The 15443-nt window shown below is 42.6% G+C and overlaps 1 long non-coding RNA gene across 3 annotated transcripts in view; it reads left to right on the top strand.

Moving 5' to 3' along the window:
* Nucleotides 1–9283, top strand: part of LOC147916981 (uncharacterized) — a 52002-nt gene extending 42719 nt beyond the window's left edge. For all 3 annotated transcript variants that reach the window (XR_015552169.1, XR_015552170.1, XR_015552171.1), the window contains 2 exons: nucleotides 6152–6228; nucleotides 7196–9283. This is a non-coding gene — a long non-coding RNA (uncharacterized LOC147916981). The remainder of the gene's footprint in view (nucleotides 1–6151; nucleotides 6229–7195) is intronic.
* Nucleotides 9284–15443: the final 6160 nt, after the last annotated feature.

Raw genomic sequence — 15443 nt, forward strand, 5'->3', positions numbered from 1 at the left:
TGAGGGCTATACAGGTGTCTTTTGTTATGTTAATGAGGTGACTTTTGTAAGACACCTAAGGATGGTTGCCAGGGGAACCAACCCTGTGATTAGAAGGTTGGAACTTCTAGTCCCACCTGCTGACCTCAGGGGAGAAGAGAGGAGCTAGAGATTGAGTTAAATGATTTAATCAATCATGCCTACGTAATGCAGCCTCCATAAAAACCCAAAAGGTTGGGGTTTGGAGAGCTTCCAGATTGGTGAACCAGAACGCATCCACCTACCACTCTCCCAGGCCCCAAAATCCAAGAGTACAGAAGTTCCTTTGTTTGGGACCTCACCGTATGTATTTCTCCATCTTGATGTTGATTCGTGTCCTTGAACGTCCTTTGTAATAAACCAGTAATCTAGTGAGTAAACTAGTTTCTGAGTTCTATGAGTCACTCTAGCAAATTAATTGAACCCAAGGAGTGGGTCATGGGGACCTCTGATTTACTATAGCCAGTCGGTCAGAAGTACAGCCTGGACTTGTGATTGGCATCTGAAGTGGGGCACTCGTGTGTGACTGAGCCTTTAACCTGTGATATCCGATGGTGTCTCTGGATAGATAGTGTCAGAATTAAGTTGAATTGTAGGACACCCAGTTGGTGTTTGAGAATTGCTTGGTGTGGGGAAAAAAACCCACACATTGGAACTGGTGTCAGAATCATGTCATTAAAGACTACCTTACCTCTCCCAATCCTGCACAGACACTAAATGTATTGAATTTTAAAAAACTCCATTTATTGTACATTTCTTTCATGTTGAGAAGAAGGTATAGTGTAAAGAAGCATCAGATCATTGAGGTCAGAGTGGTGGGACTGCTTCCAGCTTGGCTTGCACCCAAGGCTTTGGGCATCTATAGAACTTCCCAATCCAAACAACAGAAGAGTTTACTCAAGACAAGTGCATTTGAATTTACTCTAACTTTAAAGTATTTATGATTCATATTGAGATCTTGTAGAAATGAAGATTCTGATTCCACATTTCCGGAGTGGGGTCTGAGAGTCTTCGTTTCTAACCAGTTCCTGGCGATGTTGACATTGCTGCTTCAGGGACTACATTTGAGTAGCAAGGGGCTAGATTTCTTCAAGGTTGAAAATACTATGATCTTATGGTATGGGACATAGAAGGCATATGTTGTCACCATTCATTCATTCAATACATATTTATCTAGTGCTCAACATGGGTCAAGATTTGTGCCAGACACTGGTATTGTAGAGGTGAATGTGGCCCAATCCCATTTAGAAGATCATACTCTAGTCAAGGAGACAGACATAGAAACAAATATTTTTCAAAATCACTGTGACCCAGATTCCTGAAACAGCTATTTCTTTCATTTCCTTAAAATCCTTATCTATTCTCTTCTAAGTTCCTTTTATTCACCCATACCGAGGCCATCTTAAAAGCTACGATGTAGGGCAGGAAGCTGATTGGCATGTCTCTAATGAAAAGAGAACTGGACTCAGCATCACGCAGTTCATTTTGAGTCTCAGCTCTTTTATAGCCATGAGATCTTGGTCAAGTTCCGAGGCCTCAATTTTCCTACTTGCAAAATAGAGAGAATTATACCTAGCTTACTTATCACATGGGGTTTTTATGTACCTTAAACTGAAATAATGGATGTGAAATGTGTTTGAAACCATAAAGTGGTGTATAAGAGATTTTCAGCTTATCCCATGAACATGCAGTGTAGTGTTATCTATGATGGTGAAATATTGGAAATAGATGTAAATGTCTCAAAAATGGGACTGTGGTAAGTTTGGGGCCGTATGACTAGTTCTAGTCGATGGACTGTGAGCAACAATGACATGTTGTCAGTTCTATGCTGTAGCAGTTACAAGCCAATGTCCCCCCACCACTTCCTTTCCCCTTCCCTGGTGCAGAGACCCTGAAGGCCACACATACCGGATTGTTTAACTACAAGATAGAAGCAACTCAGATCTCCAAGTCCCCATTTGGAGGAGAACCACATAGGAGGGCCACCTGTCCCACATCACACTTTTTGTGTGGATAAAATAAACTTTTGTTGTGCTAAGCTATTGAAATCCTGGAGTTGTTTATTATCACAGAATAGCCTATTCTATCCTGACTAAGAATACAGTTAACTCCTTCAGACTTTCTATGCATTTAGTTACTTAGGCAATTACAAATATGTGGTTTTGTCTTGTGTATTTTGGCCATAAATGTTTTCTTACTGTATATATCATAGTACAATTTACTATTTTCATTCAATAATATATTGGAAAAACGGTTTATGTCATTTCTTATAGATCTACCCTATTCTTTCAGCAGATACACAGTAGTCATATTAGCCACATAGCCAATCCTACATTGATGGATGTTCCATTTCTCGCTCTTTCATTTTCTCTCTCAAGTAATACTGAAATAAGCATATTTGTATCTGTTCCTTGGTTCACGTGTGGGTGGTTTTTTAGAATAGATGAAGTGGAATTGCTGAATTATGGAGCATGTGCATTTCAAAGGTTAATAAATACTGCCAAATTTCCCTCCAAATTAACTGTTTTTGTATAAAGTACTTTTTTGTTTTTTGTATTCAGTATAAATTGAGTATATACTCCCACTAGCAGTGTGTGAATGCTCATTCCCCACATCTTCATACCTTCATATTGCTTCTTAAGTAAGAATATCCAAAAACCATTGTTTAATTTATCTCTTGCTGAGTAACAAACCATCCCAAAACTTAGTGGCTTGAAATAACCATCATTTTACTATTTCTCATGATTCTGGAGCTCTACCAGACTCAGTTGGGCAGTTCTTCTGTTTCTTGTGATATAGGCAAGGGCTGCAGTTATCTGGGGACTCAACTGTGCTGGAATGTCTGAAAGGGCTCACTCACATAGCTGCCATGGTGTCTTCTCCGTGTGTCTCGAATTTCTCATAGAAAAGCAGCTGGGTCCCTGGAGAGGAAGCAGAAACTGCCAGTTCTCTTAAGGCCTGGGTTCCGAAGTCCCAGAACATCATTTCCTCCATATTGGTCAAAGCATTCACAGGGCCAGCTCAGGTTCAAGGGGAAGGCAAAAGGACTCGGAAGTTGTTGGTGGCCATCTTTGGAGACTATTTACAGTTATTGTATATTATCAAAACAATAATTGTATCTTTGAATTTGAACAAAGTTGAAGAAATGGTATCTGCAAAACTTCCAATAAACAAGTGGAGCTTAAAGTGTTTGATTCTTGATTATGAAATGAATGTGCTCTATGCTAATCAAGTTGGAGAAATATGATGTTTTGCTAGGAATCCTATCAGCTTGAAGGTCAGCCATCCTACCAGTGACTATGTTAGTCAAGGTGTGAACAAGCTGTAATTTCTTCCCATTCTAATGCTTTCTAAATATACCAGTAGAAAATAAAATGAAGAGTCTGGTTCAGGCTTATTTCCAGCTATCTATCATGTATTTGGGAGCTTCAAGGTTAGATATGATAGGGAGCATCCAAAATTGATAGCTCAGACATGTGCAAGGCCTGCATCATTCAGAATGACAGTTCATTAATTAATATCCTGCTCCAGAGATGGGGTAGGAGGTGAGGCAAATGAAGGGGTTGTGGTGGGAGGGGAGGACAGGGGTGTGGAGGCAAGTCCACTGACACCACAAGTATAACAGAGAGATCCGGAAGGCTTTCCTGATTTGTGGTCTTGATTTAGCTACTCCATTGCAGTGTGGCCCCTGGAATGGTGGGAAGATATAGGAACCCAGAGCCAGGGAACCAGAGTTTGGGTTAAGGAAGGAAGAAGATATTTGTCATCTCTGCCTGCTCATGGCTCTAGAAAGGTCCCTTTCTTTCTGCCTGTTCTAGATGAGATATTTATGAAGATATTCATAGTCTTGGTTGTATTATTTAAAATTTGCTAGGCCATTGAGCACCAAATTTAGGGCTTCCTAAAATGTTGGGATACTGAGTTAGAAATACAAAAGGTTTATTGAGGAGTAACACCTTTGAAAGGATAAAGGATGGAGCGGGATTGAGCAGAGAGAGTCTAGACTGTGATGCTGAACTGGCAAAGCTTCTGCTAGCCCAATGGGGAGTTTAGTGAGGGCTTGAGTGGGAGGGGGATTGTCCACTACGGGAGTCCTGCACTGGGTGGAAATAGCTGGTTCTTGTACCACGTGTCTTGCTTAGTTATTAGCTGAGGGCTGCCCCTAGAATAGCATGCCCTTGGCTTGAAAGTAGAGGCAGACCATGAGAGTGCTTACAGCTGGAGGCTGTCAGCCAGCCACATTCCTTCCAGCTAGGCAGCGAGCTCTCTCTTGAAGGAGAATGTGAGGTGGTGCTTCTCTGTCGTCTGCCACATGTAACTTATTTTTCTCCAGTTTTTTAAAAAATTTTCTTCAAAGCTGCATTGCAAAAGCAAGATGTTCTGTGCTGTTGATTTCATCATCAGACTCTTGGTTGCAAGCATTTGAGAGCAACTTGAACCTGCTTAGGAGAAAAGGGGAGTTTATTGCTCATGTCATCAAACCATTGAAAGGCTGGAAGTGACTGAAACCAGAAATTCAGATGCTCCCAAGATGGCTCCCAAGATAAGATGGTCACCTCTTATCTCTACTTCTCTTAGTATGGTGGCTTTCCTCGAGAGTGCTGGAAAATGTATCTGCCATGCATTCACATTCTCCACTTCTGTCAACAGAGAGGAAGGGGTCCTCTCCTCTTGGTTCCAATTTTTAAAATCTCATGCAAGGATTCTATTGAGTTTTCTGGGGTTGTGTGCCCATTTCTGGATCAACCACTGATGATGCCAGAGAGGCAAGGTAGAAAGCTGGCAACTCCTATTTAAACTCCATGATCAAAAGGAGCACTTCCCAGAAGCAGGAGTGGGGTTGGAAAGGCAATGCCAATAGGTGCCTACCTTAATCTCCCCCTTCCCTAGTCCCAGGTTCATTTTCTAATTATTTCCAACAGCAGACATTCAGTTTAAAGGTGAATGAACACTCAATTTTAATCAGGCTCTTTGAACAGCATTCAGGCCCCTTGAGGCTTTATAGCTTAAGAGCAGTGTTTCTCAGCCTGTTTTAGTTGGTATTCTCGTTGAAAGAAAATGAAGAATATCAAACCTCTTTCTTTGCAACCCATAGAGATGCAGACACTCTTACCTCCTCCACTGCTTTGAGAACCTCCATCAACTAAGAAGATTTTGCTCAGTTTTATTTTTCTATAGTTTTTGTATCAGTTTGGTATTGTAGCAAAACAAACTACACAAAAACTCAGTGACTTCAAGCCACAAGCATGTATTTTTGCTCACAGGTCTATGGGTTGGCTGGGCATTTCCTCTGGTCTCAGCTGGACTTATGCACGCATCTGTGCTCAGCTATGTGTTGGGTGATCATTCAGTTGGTCATGGCTAGGTTCACTCACATATTTGGGGATTGGCTGGTTGTAGGCTGGTCTAGGATGGTTTCATCTGGAACCACTGAGCTCTGCTCCATGTGGGGTTTTGGCCTCCAGCAGGCTAGCCCAGGCTTGTTCGTATTGTGATGTCAGGGTTCCAAGAGGATGAGCAGAAGTATGCAAAGCCTCTCGAGACCTAGACTTGGAACTGGAACCAAAACCAGTCCAGATCGAAGAGACGAGAAAATCAACTCCACCTCTTGATGGAAGGAGCTGCAAAGCCACATTGCAAAAGGTGTGGCTACAGGGCAACACGGAATGTGGCCATTTCTGCAAAAAATTTACCACAGGGTTTTTTTTTTTTTGAAACAGAAACATCTTAAAAAATTTTTTTCAAAATATGGTCTTTTATTATAATATTACAGTTTTTTACACTATACTGCCTCCTCCCTATATTTATAACTGCTTCACTCCCCCCTCCCTCCCTTCACACACATTGCACCTATACAGCCTAGTTGAGAACCATTGCTTTGGAGGAGTGCTTAGAACTTGGAAAGAATTCAAAGAGGGATTCACCACTTGACTAAAAAAGAGACATAGAAGCTGGATTTACTGTGCGTACGAGGAGGACTGTTAAATGAATGAAAGGGAAAAAGGAGATGTAGGTACCTCTGTAAAATGAGAGGGTGGGACTGGATGACTCTTAAGATACTGTCGGGAGGGTGCATATTAGACTTCAAATTTATAGTCTTTTTGACTTACTCTGCCGTTTCTTCTTTTCACAGAAACTTTCTCCCAAAATCAGAGAAGTGGGGAACCAGAGGAATGAGATCTAAAAAGGACTCTTCAATTAAAAAACAGAGTAGGTTGGGGATAGTAGCATGGAGTTAGAGAGAGCAGGAGAGGAAAGTAGCATTTATTGCGTTCCTCTGAAACGCTAAGCTTTGACTCTGCATCTTCTGTTGTATTTCACCTTTCCCACAACATCTGTGCCAGGTGGTATCATCCCCCTTTTACAGATGAAGAAATGGAGACCCAGGCATGTTAAGAAGTGTGCCCAAGTCTCACAGTTAGTTAGTGGCAATTTTGCTATTGTTTATTTACCCCTGAAAACAAGTGATTGGAGGGCAAGAAACTGAGCGGGGACTCTTGCAGGCAGCTGATGGGAGAGGAGCTGCCAGTTCTGTGATGAGGATCGTGAGCCTCTTAAAGAGCTCCCTGCGTCTCCTTTACCTTTGTATCCCAACTGCTCAGCATAGTGCCTGGCACATGATAAATATTTGTATTGGAGGTATAATCATGCATTATTCCGCAAATAATAACATGAGGGCTCTGTTGATGTGTAATTATCAGAGCACGACTGAAGTGATGGGGACCAAACAGATGAAAGTGAAGCATGGCGGTGGTCATGGGAAAATACACATGGATGCCAAAGCCAGGAATTCCATGGCCAGCAGGATGGGGTTAGGAGCCCTGCTTTCTCCACCCAATGGAATTGGACCTTGAAGCCCTCCAGAGTTGCTAGAGTCAATACTGAGGCTTCTCCCATGGACCGAGAAAAGGAAACACCTGGAATATTTTAACTTTGCCACAGCTGGGGGAAAAGTCAATAACAACTGAAAAGATTCTAAGAACGGCAAGGAGTACAGGGAGTTAAGACAATCTTTGGGCTGCTTCTATGGGTCACCAGGGAATCCTGCCTTATCACAAAATGACAGACACTGGGCACTAATTAGTTACTGCAATGGGTGATGAAACAAGTGTCCACAGATACAGGACTTGGGGTTTAATGCATGTGTCTTTTTTTTTTTTTTTTTTTTTCTAACCAGGCAACCAGTGGGAGGCATTCTTCTTAAAATGATGGATAGGGTAAAGATACCCAGGAAAAATTGTCTCTAAGACCCAAAGGTTTTACTGGTAGATAATTTACCAGTGTGGTTCCAGTTATTGTTGTGTAATAAGCCAGCCCAAAATTCAGTGGCACAGCAGAGATGGTTTCTTGATATCTGGGGCCTCAGATTCAAACTCTGGGAGTTTCTCCATGGCTTGCAGGACTGGAACCATCTGGAGGCTTCTTCATTCACATGTCTGACAGTTGATCCCGGCTGTTGGCTGGGACCTCAGCTAGGCTCTCCGCTTGAATACCTACATGTGGCCTCTCTACGTGGTCTGGTTTTGGCTTCCTCATGGTACGGAGTCTAGGTTCCAAGAGCAAGTGTCCCAAGAGAACGTGGTGGACGTGAATTGCGTTTTTATGATCCAGCCTCCGAGGTTACATAGCATCACTTCTGCTCTAGTGGTTGAGGAAGCCACAAAGATCTGCCAAGTTTCAAGTGGAGGGGACATAGACCTCACCGCTCACTGGAGGGATATCAAGATACAGTGTAAGAAGAGCACATGGGATAAGGGATAATGTTGCCCTCATCTGGAAAACACAATCTCTCACAAATGCCCATCCTTTTTTTCTAAGATTTAATGACAGAATCATCATAAGCAGCATCCTTCCTGACACTAGACTGACTACATCAGCACTATCTGGACATGAGGAGAGCCTCTGGCAGAACTCATCCTAAAAGAGCACCCTGGGCTGGAAATTGAGTGGCCAGAATTCCAGATCCAGCGCTGCCACAACTAGCTGGACCTCAGCCCCTCATCTGTAAAGTCTGAGAGGTCTAAGGAGTTAAGAACTCTGTTCTTATGTTATTAGGGAAAGAGCTTGCTCCCTGGCCATTAAGTTGGATTCCCAAACCTCATCAGAGGTGGTGTCTACACCAATCATTTCATGCCCCCTTCTAAAAGAACTCCCCCTTGCCCTCCCCCCAGCTGGAGCAGTTCTATGTACCGCTTGACACACCTCCCCCCACCCCCCACCAGAACAGCTGTTGTTTTCACCCAGGGAACCACCTACCCTAAGCTGGCTCCCCTGCAGTTCCCCTCCTGGGAATCTGCAATTTCAAATGAGAGACTATTGAGTGGTGCTGGGTGTTGGAGTGGGAGGTCCTGTTGAGCTTTTGAGCCATTTCTCACCATATGCCAGTAAAGCACAGAACGCTGCTCTGCAGAAAGACGAGAGTAAGGTCTTTGTGAAGACAGAGTCAGAGGGGTGTGTGTGTGTGTGTGTGTGTGTATGTGTGTGCGTGCATATATGTGCACGAGAGAGAGAGAGAGAAAGAGGGACAGAGAGAGAGAGAGAGATTATATGGGTGAGAGAAAGTGTAAGAGCACAAGAGTGAGGGAGCTGGGCTGATAACACTTCATGAATTTATGGGCCCTGGTTTCAGCCTCTTGTAAGATTTAGCTGTGCTTCATCCATTTCAGTTCTAAGAAATCCCTGCAGTTTCTAGAGAATTTCCCATTTGCTTGAGAAGTGCAAATGGGGTTCTATCCTTTTCAACAAACGATGCCTGACCAAGATGCGTATTCCAACTTCAGTATAGTGAACTTGACGTTATAACCCAGATGAGACCATCCATCTCGGAGCACTCCTCTCAGCTCTCACCAGTGACAGCCCAGGGTCCATATTGTAAAATCTTTGATGAGTCTCACCCTGCAGTTTATTATTTGAGGATATAGAAAAAAGAAGGAGAAAAGTTGTAATTATCAGTCCTGGAAGAGACCTTGGAGATGGACTAGAGACCAAGCCCCTCGTATCACAGAGAAGGGAACTGAGTGCAGAGAGGGGAAGCAGCTTGCCCAAGGTTGTAGATTAGTTAACAGTGGAGCCGGGATGAAAAATCAGGTCCCCGGGGGCCAGCCCCATGGCTTAGCGGTTATGTGCCTGCGTTCTGCTACTGGCGGCCAGGGTTCGGATCCCAGGCGTTGCTTGTCCAGCCATGCTGAGGCGGCGTTCCACATACAGCAACTAGAAGGATATGCAGCTACGACATACAACTATCTACTGGGGCTTTGGGGAGAAAAACGGGTGGGGGGGAGGAGGAGGATTGGCAATAGATGTTATCTCAGGGTCGGTCTTCCTCAGCAAAAAAAAAAAGAGGAGGATTGGCATGGATGTTAGCTCAGGGCTGATCTTCCTCACACACACACAAAAAGAAAAATCAAGTCTGATTGTCATTCCAGCCCCTGCCTGACTTTAAATTAGCCAGAGCTACCTGGGGGAAAGACGGCAGCTGATTGAGCAATCAAGTGTATATTCTGCATCGCTTTTCTCTGTGCTTCTGTTTGTTCTCATGGGAGTCAGACTCTGCGGGGAAATCTTTACCACCAGCAGTGACAGACATTTGGTTATTGCCGGCATGCAGGGAGCAGGTAGTATAGAGCGGAAGAAATGAGGATCATTTTAGGGGTCAAATTAAATTTGTGCAAGCCCAGCGTGTTCCTGAAGATTCCAGCAACACAACTTAGGTTACAACATGCATAAGCATTGAAAGCACTCCTTGACTTTCCCAGTGGAGGAGGAGAATCGATATGATGTCATCTCCGGGCCACTTCTAGTTCCATGACGCTGATTAGGTTGTACCAAAAAGACAAAGGTGTTTCTTTTTAACTTTTTGTTCTGGACTATTTTAAATGTATACAAAAAGGGACAAAATAGTACTACGAATCCCCAGGCAACAAAAGATTTTTTTTCCAAAAATGTTTTATTGATATATAATCGATGTAGAATAACTTGAATATATTTAAAGTGTACAATTTGAAAAGTTTGGACATACACACACACGCACACAATTGTGACTCTATCAACACGATCAAGATAATGAACATATTTTTCACACCTGCCTAAATTTTCTCATGCCTCTTTGTAATCTCTCCCTGTGGCAACTTTTTATAATCTCTCCTCCACCTCCCTTCTCCTGATCTGCAGGTGACCAATATCTGCTTTCTGTCACTACAAATTAGCTTACATTTTCTAGAGGTTTATACAAATGGACTCATTATGTACTATTTTTAATGTCTGATTTCTTTCACCCAGCATAATTATTTTGAGATTCATCCATGTTGTTGCATGTATCAATGGCCCAATCCTTTTTTATCGATAAGTAGTAATCCATTGTATGGATATACCGCAGTTTGTTTATCCAGTCGCCTGTTGGTGAGCATTTGCATTGTTTCCAGCTTTTGGCTGTTATAAATAAAGCTGCTATGAACATTTGTGTATAAGTCTCTATGGGGATGTATGCTTTCTTTTCTCTTGGGTAAATTCTGGAGTGGAATGACTGGATCATATGTCAGGTGTACATTTAACTTGTTACGAAACTGCCCAACACTCTTCCAAAGTGGTTGTAGCATTTTACATTCCCACCAGCAGTGTAGGAGTTCTAGTTCTTCCATAAGCTTGCCAACATTTGATATAGTCAGTTCTTAAAGTTTTAGCCATTCTAATAAATATGTGGTGCTATCTAATTGAGATTTTATTTTCAATTTTATAGTGGCTAATTATGTTGAGCATCTTTTCATGTGCTTATTTGAAATTCATACATCTTCCTTGGTGAATTGTATATTCAAATCTTTTGCTCACTTTTTTAAAGTTGTGTTGTTTTTCTTGCTATTTATTTTTTATAATTCTTTATATATTTGGATTCAAGTTCTTTATCAGATATATACTTTGCAAATATTTCTCCCAATCTGTGACTTGTCTTTTCATTATCTTAACAGCAGCTTTTGAAGCGTAAACATTTTTAATTTTGGTAAAGTCATTTTACCAGTTGTTTCTTTTATGAATTCTGCTTTTGGTATCATATCTAAGACATCTTTGCCTAACTCAAGATCACAAAGATTTCCTCCTATGTCTTCTTTTATAATTTTTAGTTTTAGGTTTCATATTTAGGTCTATGATCCATCTGAATTAATTTTTGTGTACGATGCACGATATGGATCAAAGTTTATTTTCTTTGCATATCCAATAATTCTGGCACCATTTGTTGGCAAGACTACCCTTTCTCCAGTGAATTGCCTTGGCACTTTTTAGAATGATTCTGGAAGAGTCAAGGAGGAGATGCACTTGATATGGACTTTGAAGGATAGGTAGTTTTGGGAAAGGCAGTCTCCTGCCAGTAGTCTTTTAACTCCCACTCAGCCGCATGAGAACGGGCCTGGGTCTTACCAGGAGATAAAGAGCCCACACAGCCTGTGCTGGGCTTATTATCTTGAGTGGGAGTATCTTTCCCTTTTTCAGATGCAACAAGTAGTTTTGTCTCTGCTTAAAGTGTATGTATCACACGGCACCTGGCCAACCTCATTGTTTTATCGGTCCTCTGTGAGGAGGGGTAGGTTTCCTTCCATTGCAGCACAAGGGAGGTGCACATAGGCAAATTGCCCTACATCTGGCTGCTGGGAAAGACCTGTTGGCCATGGGGGACCGTCGTCCACTATTGAGGCTGATCTTGCTCTGTCTCTTTTTTATATAGGGAAAGCATTGTTCTCTCTAGTGCTTTCCTGCGTTGTGTTTTTCTTGGCAACTCTAATACCAAGACGCAGTGGGCAGAAGTGTTTAGCATCCTCTCACCCTGGGGTTGATAATCGGTGTGTGGTGTTATGCTTGACGACTAGGACTGTAACATTTGGGTGAAAGGAAAGTCAATGGCCATGAGGTTAGACAGTACAGGACTCATAGGGCAACAGCAGCCCAGAGCTCTGTGCATGAGACCCTTAAAATCAAGCCTGGTCCTAAAGATCTTTCTACAATGCATGTTCTCTTGTCATACTCTTGTTTAAAACCCTCCATTGGCTTCCCATCACCTGCAAAGTGCGTACCATTCCCTTTGTGATCTGATCTGTCTTGTAGCGTTCAGACTCATCTCTTGCCTGATCCCCCAACCCTACTGCCCAACTCAAGATCCAGATAAACAAAATGGCTTCTAATTTTCTGTGAAAGGCATGCTTTCTCTAGACTATAAGACTTAGTACATCCTGTTCCCTCTGCCGGGAACCTCCTCCTCCATTTCCCTCAACTCACTTTCCCCAGCTATTTCCGACAGTCTCTTAGGACTCAGCTTTTGAGAAGTTTTCCTCAAACTCTGTGTACCTATAAGACATGTTGTTAATCAGGATTGGTCACATAATTTGCAGAGCCTAGTGGAAAATAAAAATGTGGGACCCTTTGTTTAAAAAGTAGGGAAAAAAAGTGCCATTAAAGGTACTACAATATAAAGCTTTTTCTTTTCTACTGTGGTCTCTCTTGACTTGTCCATTTGTTTGCTATTTAATGCCATGCTAAGCAAAGAAAAAATAAAATTTTAAATTGTTAATTAACATGAAATTTATCATTCATATCTATATTGTGCAATGCCAGTTTTGTATCAGAGCATTTACCTTATATGTAGGATCACCAAAATTACAGAAGTCATTTTTCATAGCTTGCACACGCATATGTATTTTTTTCTTACCAGACAGTGGAAAATATGTACAAAACTAAGTCAACATTTTAATGAACTTTTTTTTTTTTTTTTTTGTATGAGGATGATCAGCCCTGTGCTAACATCCGTGCTAATCCTCCTCTTTTTTTGCTGAGGAAGACTGGCTCTGAGCTAACATCCATTGCCAATCCTCCTCCTGTTTTTTCCCCCAAAGCCCCAGCAGATAGTTGCATGTCATAGTTGCACATCTTTCTAGTTGCTGTATGTGGGACGTGGCCTCAGCATGGCTGGAGAAGCGGTGCGTCGGTGCGCGCCCAGATCCGAACCCTGGCTGCCAGTAGCGGGCTTGCACACTTAACAGCTAAGCCAAGGGGCTGACCCACTAACTCAACATTTTAAATTTCATTTCTCGAGAAATGGACATTCTACCAACACTATCTACCTTCCACTTACTGACGAATAAGAAAGGACTGGAGGGAAAGGGACTGTGGGTTGCTGGATATTTTCCTTTCCTTCTGTGTCATTATTTTCAGCTTAAGTGGTTGGCTAGTACAGGGAAGTAACGTGAATAAAGAAGAATATAATGGCATTTCTTGGTCACACGTGTTTGTTAGAATGACATTGCCTTCTTTCTGTGTTTGGAGCAAGTTGGTTAGACCTTGAAGTGTGGCCTCTCGGAGCTGTCAGCCGCCCCTCCCCCTACTCGCCTACTCAGTTGCAGAAGCAACCTTCTTACCCTGTGCTCCCCTTGAGTCTCACTGAGCCCCATGCCTTGTGGGTCCACTGGAATGAGTTGGTCACAGAGCATCACAAGTGCTATATGTGAATGGGGTGGCAGGGAGCAGTGAATATGCATGTTATACGTAGCTCCTTCTGCTCGCACGCATGCTCCATTGTCCCATCGGGCTTCACTTACGAAACACAAATTTGAAGATAAAATAATCGAGACTTTCAAGATGGTGACAGTAGAGCATATAACTCAGTTCTTCTGAGTGTAGGGCCCTGTGTGACTGTATGAAGCCAGCCCTAGTGCTAACTCAGATCATTAGTCACTGTATCATAAATGCCTGCTATTGTAGTTGAGTTCTGGGAAATTATATTAGTCAGGGTTCTCCAGAGAAACAGAACCAATCACTATATATATATATATATACATATATATGCTGGAGACCCAGGGAAGAGCTGATGTTGCAGTTTGAGTTGTAGGCAGTCTGGACTCCTCAGTCCTTCCTCCTCAGGAGACCTCAGTCTTTTCTCTTAAGGCTTTCAACTGATTGGATGAGGCCCAGCCACATTATGGAAGATAATCTGCTTTACTCAAAGTCTACTGATTTAAATGTTAAGCATACCCAAAAAAATACCTTCATAGCAACATTTAGGCTGGTCTTTGACCAAAAACTGGGTACCGTAGACTAGCCAGGTTGACACATCCAGTTAATCATCACAGAAGTAGACTCTGAGAAGGATATCAGTGTGCAGGAGTTTTATTAAGGAGCTCTCTGGGATCAATATTTGTGGAAAGGAAAAGAAGGAAATAGGATTGGTCAGAGGAAGAAGGTGAGCTGTGATACAGGCCCAATGTCAGCCAGCTCTATGAGGAATTCTGAAGAGGAATGACCCTTCAGAAGTGTCCCAGTTTGGAGCAAGGGGACTCTGCCTTTACATGCTTAAGTCGATTGGTTATCGGCATGAACTCCCCAGGAAAGGGGCGTGACCTTGGGCAAGGTGATTCTCTTCAGCCCAGGCATTCCCTCTTAAGGGACTGACAGTACTTCCTGCAGCTGGGGGAATAAGTCCTTTGACACCAAAGGGGGATCTAGGTGCCACATCATACCACACTTAACCTCCCTTTCCTGTTCCCTTCCCACCCCCACACTCCCCACCCCACCCCACAGACTATACAGTTTTTGAGCATCAAGATCTCATTTTGTGTCCTCTGTATTTCCAACACACAGCCCATTGTCTGGGACATAGCATGCACTCAGCAAACCTTTATTAAATGAATCAACAAAGATCCTGAGCAAAAAATAGTTTCTTCTATCAAAAAGCAGATTCCAATAAAGAATAGAATGACTGTGAATGCTCATACCACTCTTCACAATTCCCACAGCTCTTTCACCTTTGTCTCATTTAAACCTCACAACGTCGTGAGGTAGGGAATGAGTGTCTCATTTTCTAGATGAAGAAACTAAGGCTCAGAGAACCAAAATGGTTTGCCTAGAATCACAGAGTTAATGAGTGGCTTTTGCAAATTTTCCTTTGCTGCAGCTTAGAGTGATTGCTTTTTGTCAACTAAACACATCCCATCCTTCTTATCTCCTGAGACCTGGCCCTCAGAGTCCTGCTCTTAGGATAATGTGAGCAGTCAAATGCCCTACCTTCCATTAGCTGACCAAACGACTTGTGTTTCCAGTAGCAGCGTGAGTTAAGGGAGATCCACCTTTCTGGACTCACATTGTGACTGCTGGTGTCAACGATGGTTTAGGTGGCTCCAGAACATGTTAAAGCTACTTCAATGACCTCCCAAGGGGTGGACGCAGTTCTTTGTCCTCTTTATGTTACTGTGCTCTAACTACCCAAAGTAACTGGCTGCTGATAACACAGACTTGAGGCTGTTAAGAGGAGAGAGATTTGTGGGAGCTCTTCTTAAACAGCTTCTCCTTTTACTTCCACGGTGTTGACCTTTAAAACATCCTGCAGACCATCAGATGAAAATAAAAATAGCCTTTCTTGGCATTGAATAATCTGACTTCCCTTGACAAAG

The sequence above is a fragment of the Ceratotherium simum genome, chromosome 5 (genome assembly GCF_057802395.1).
Source record: "Ceratotherium simum simum isolate JZ-2026a chromosome 5, ASM5780239v1, whole genome shotgun sequence".
Classification (NCBI taxonomy): Eukaryota; Metazoa; Chordata; class Mammalia; order Perissodactyla; family Rhinocerotidae; genus Ceratotherium; species Ceratotherium simum.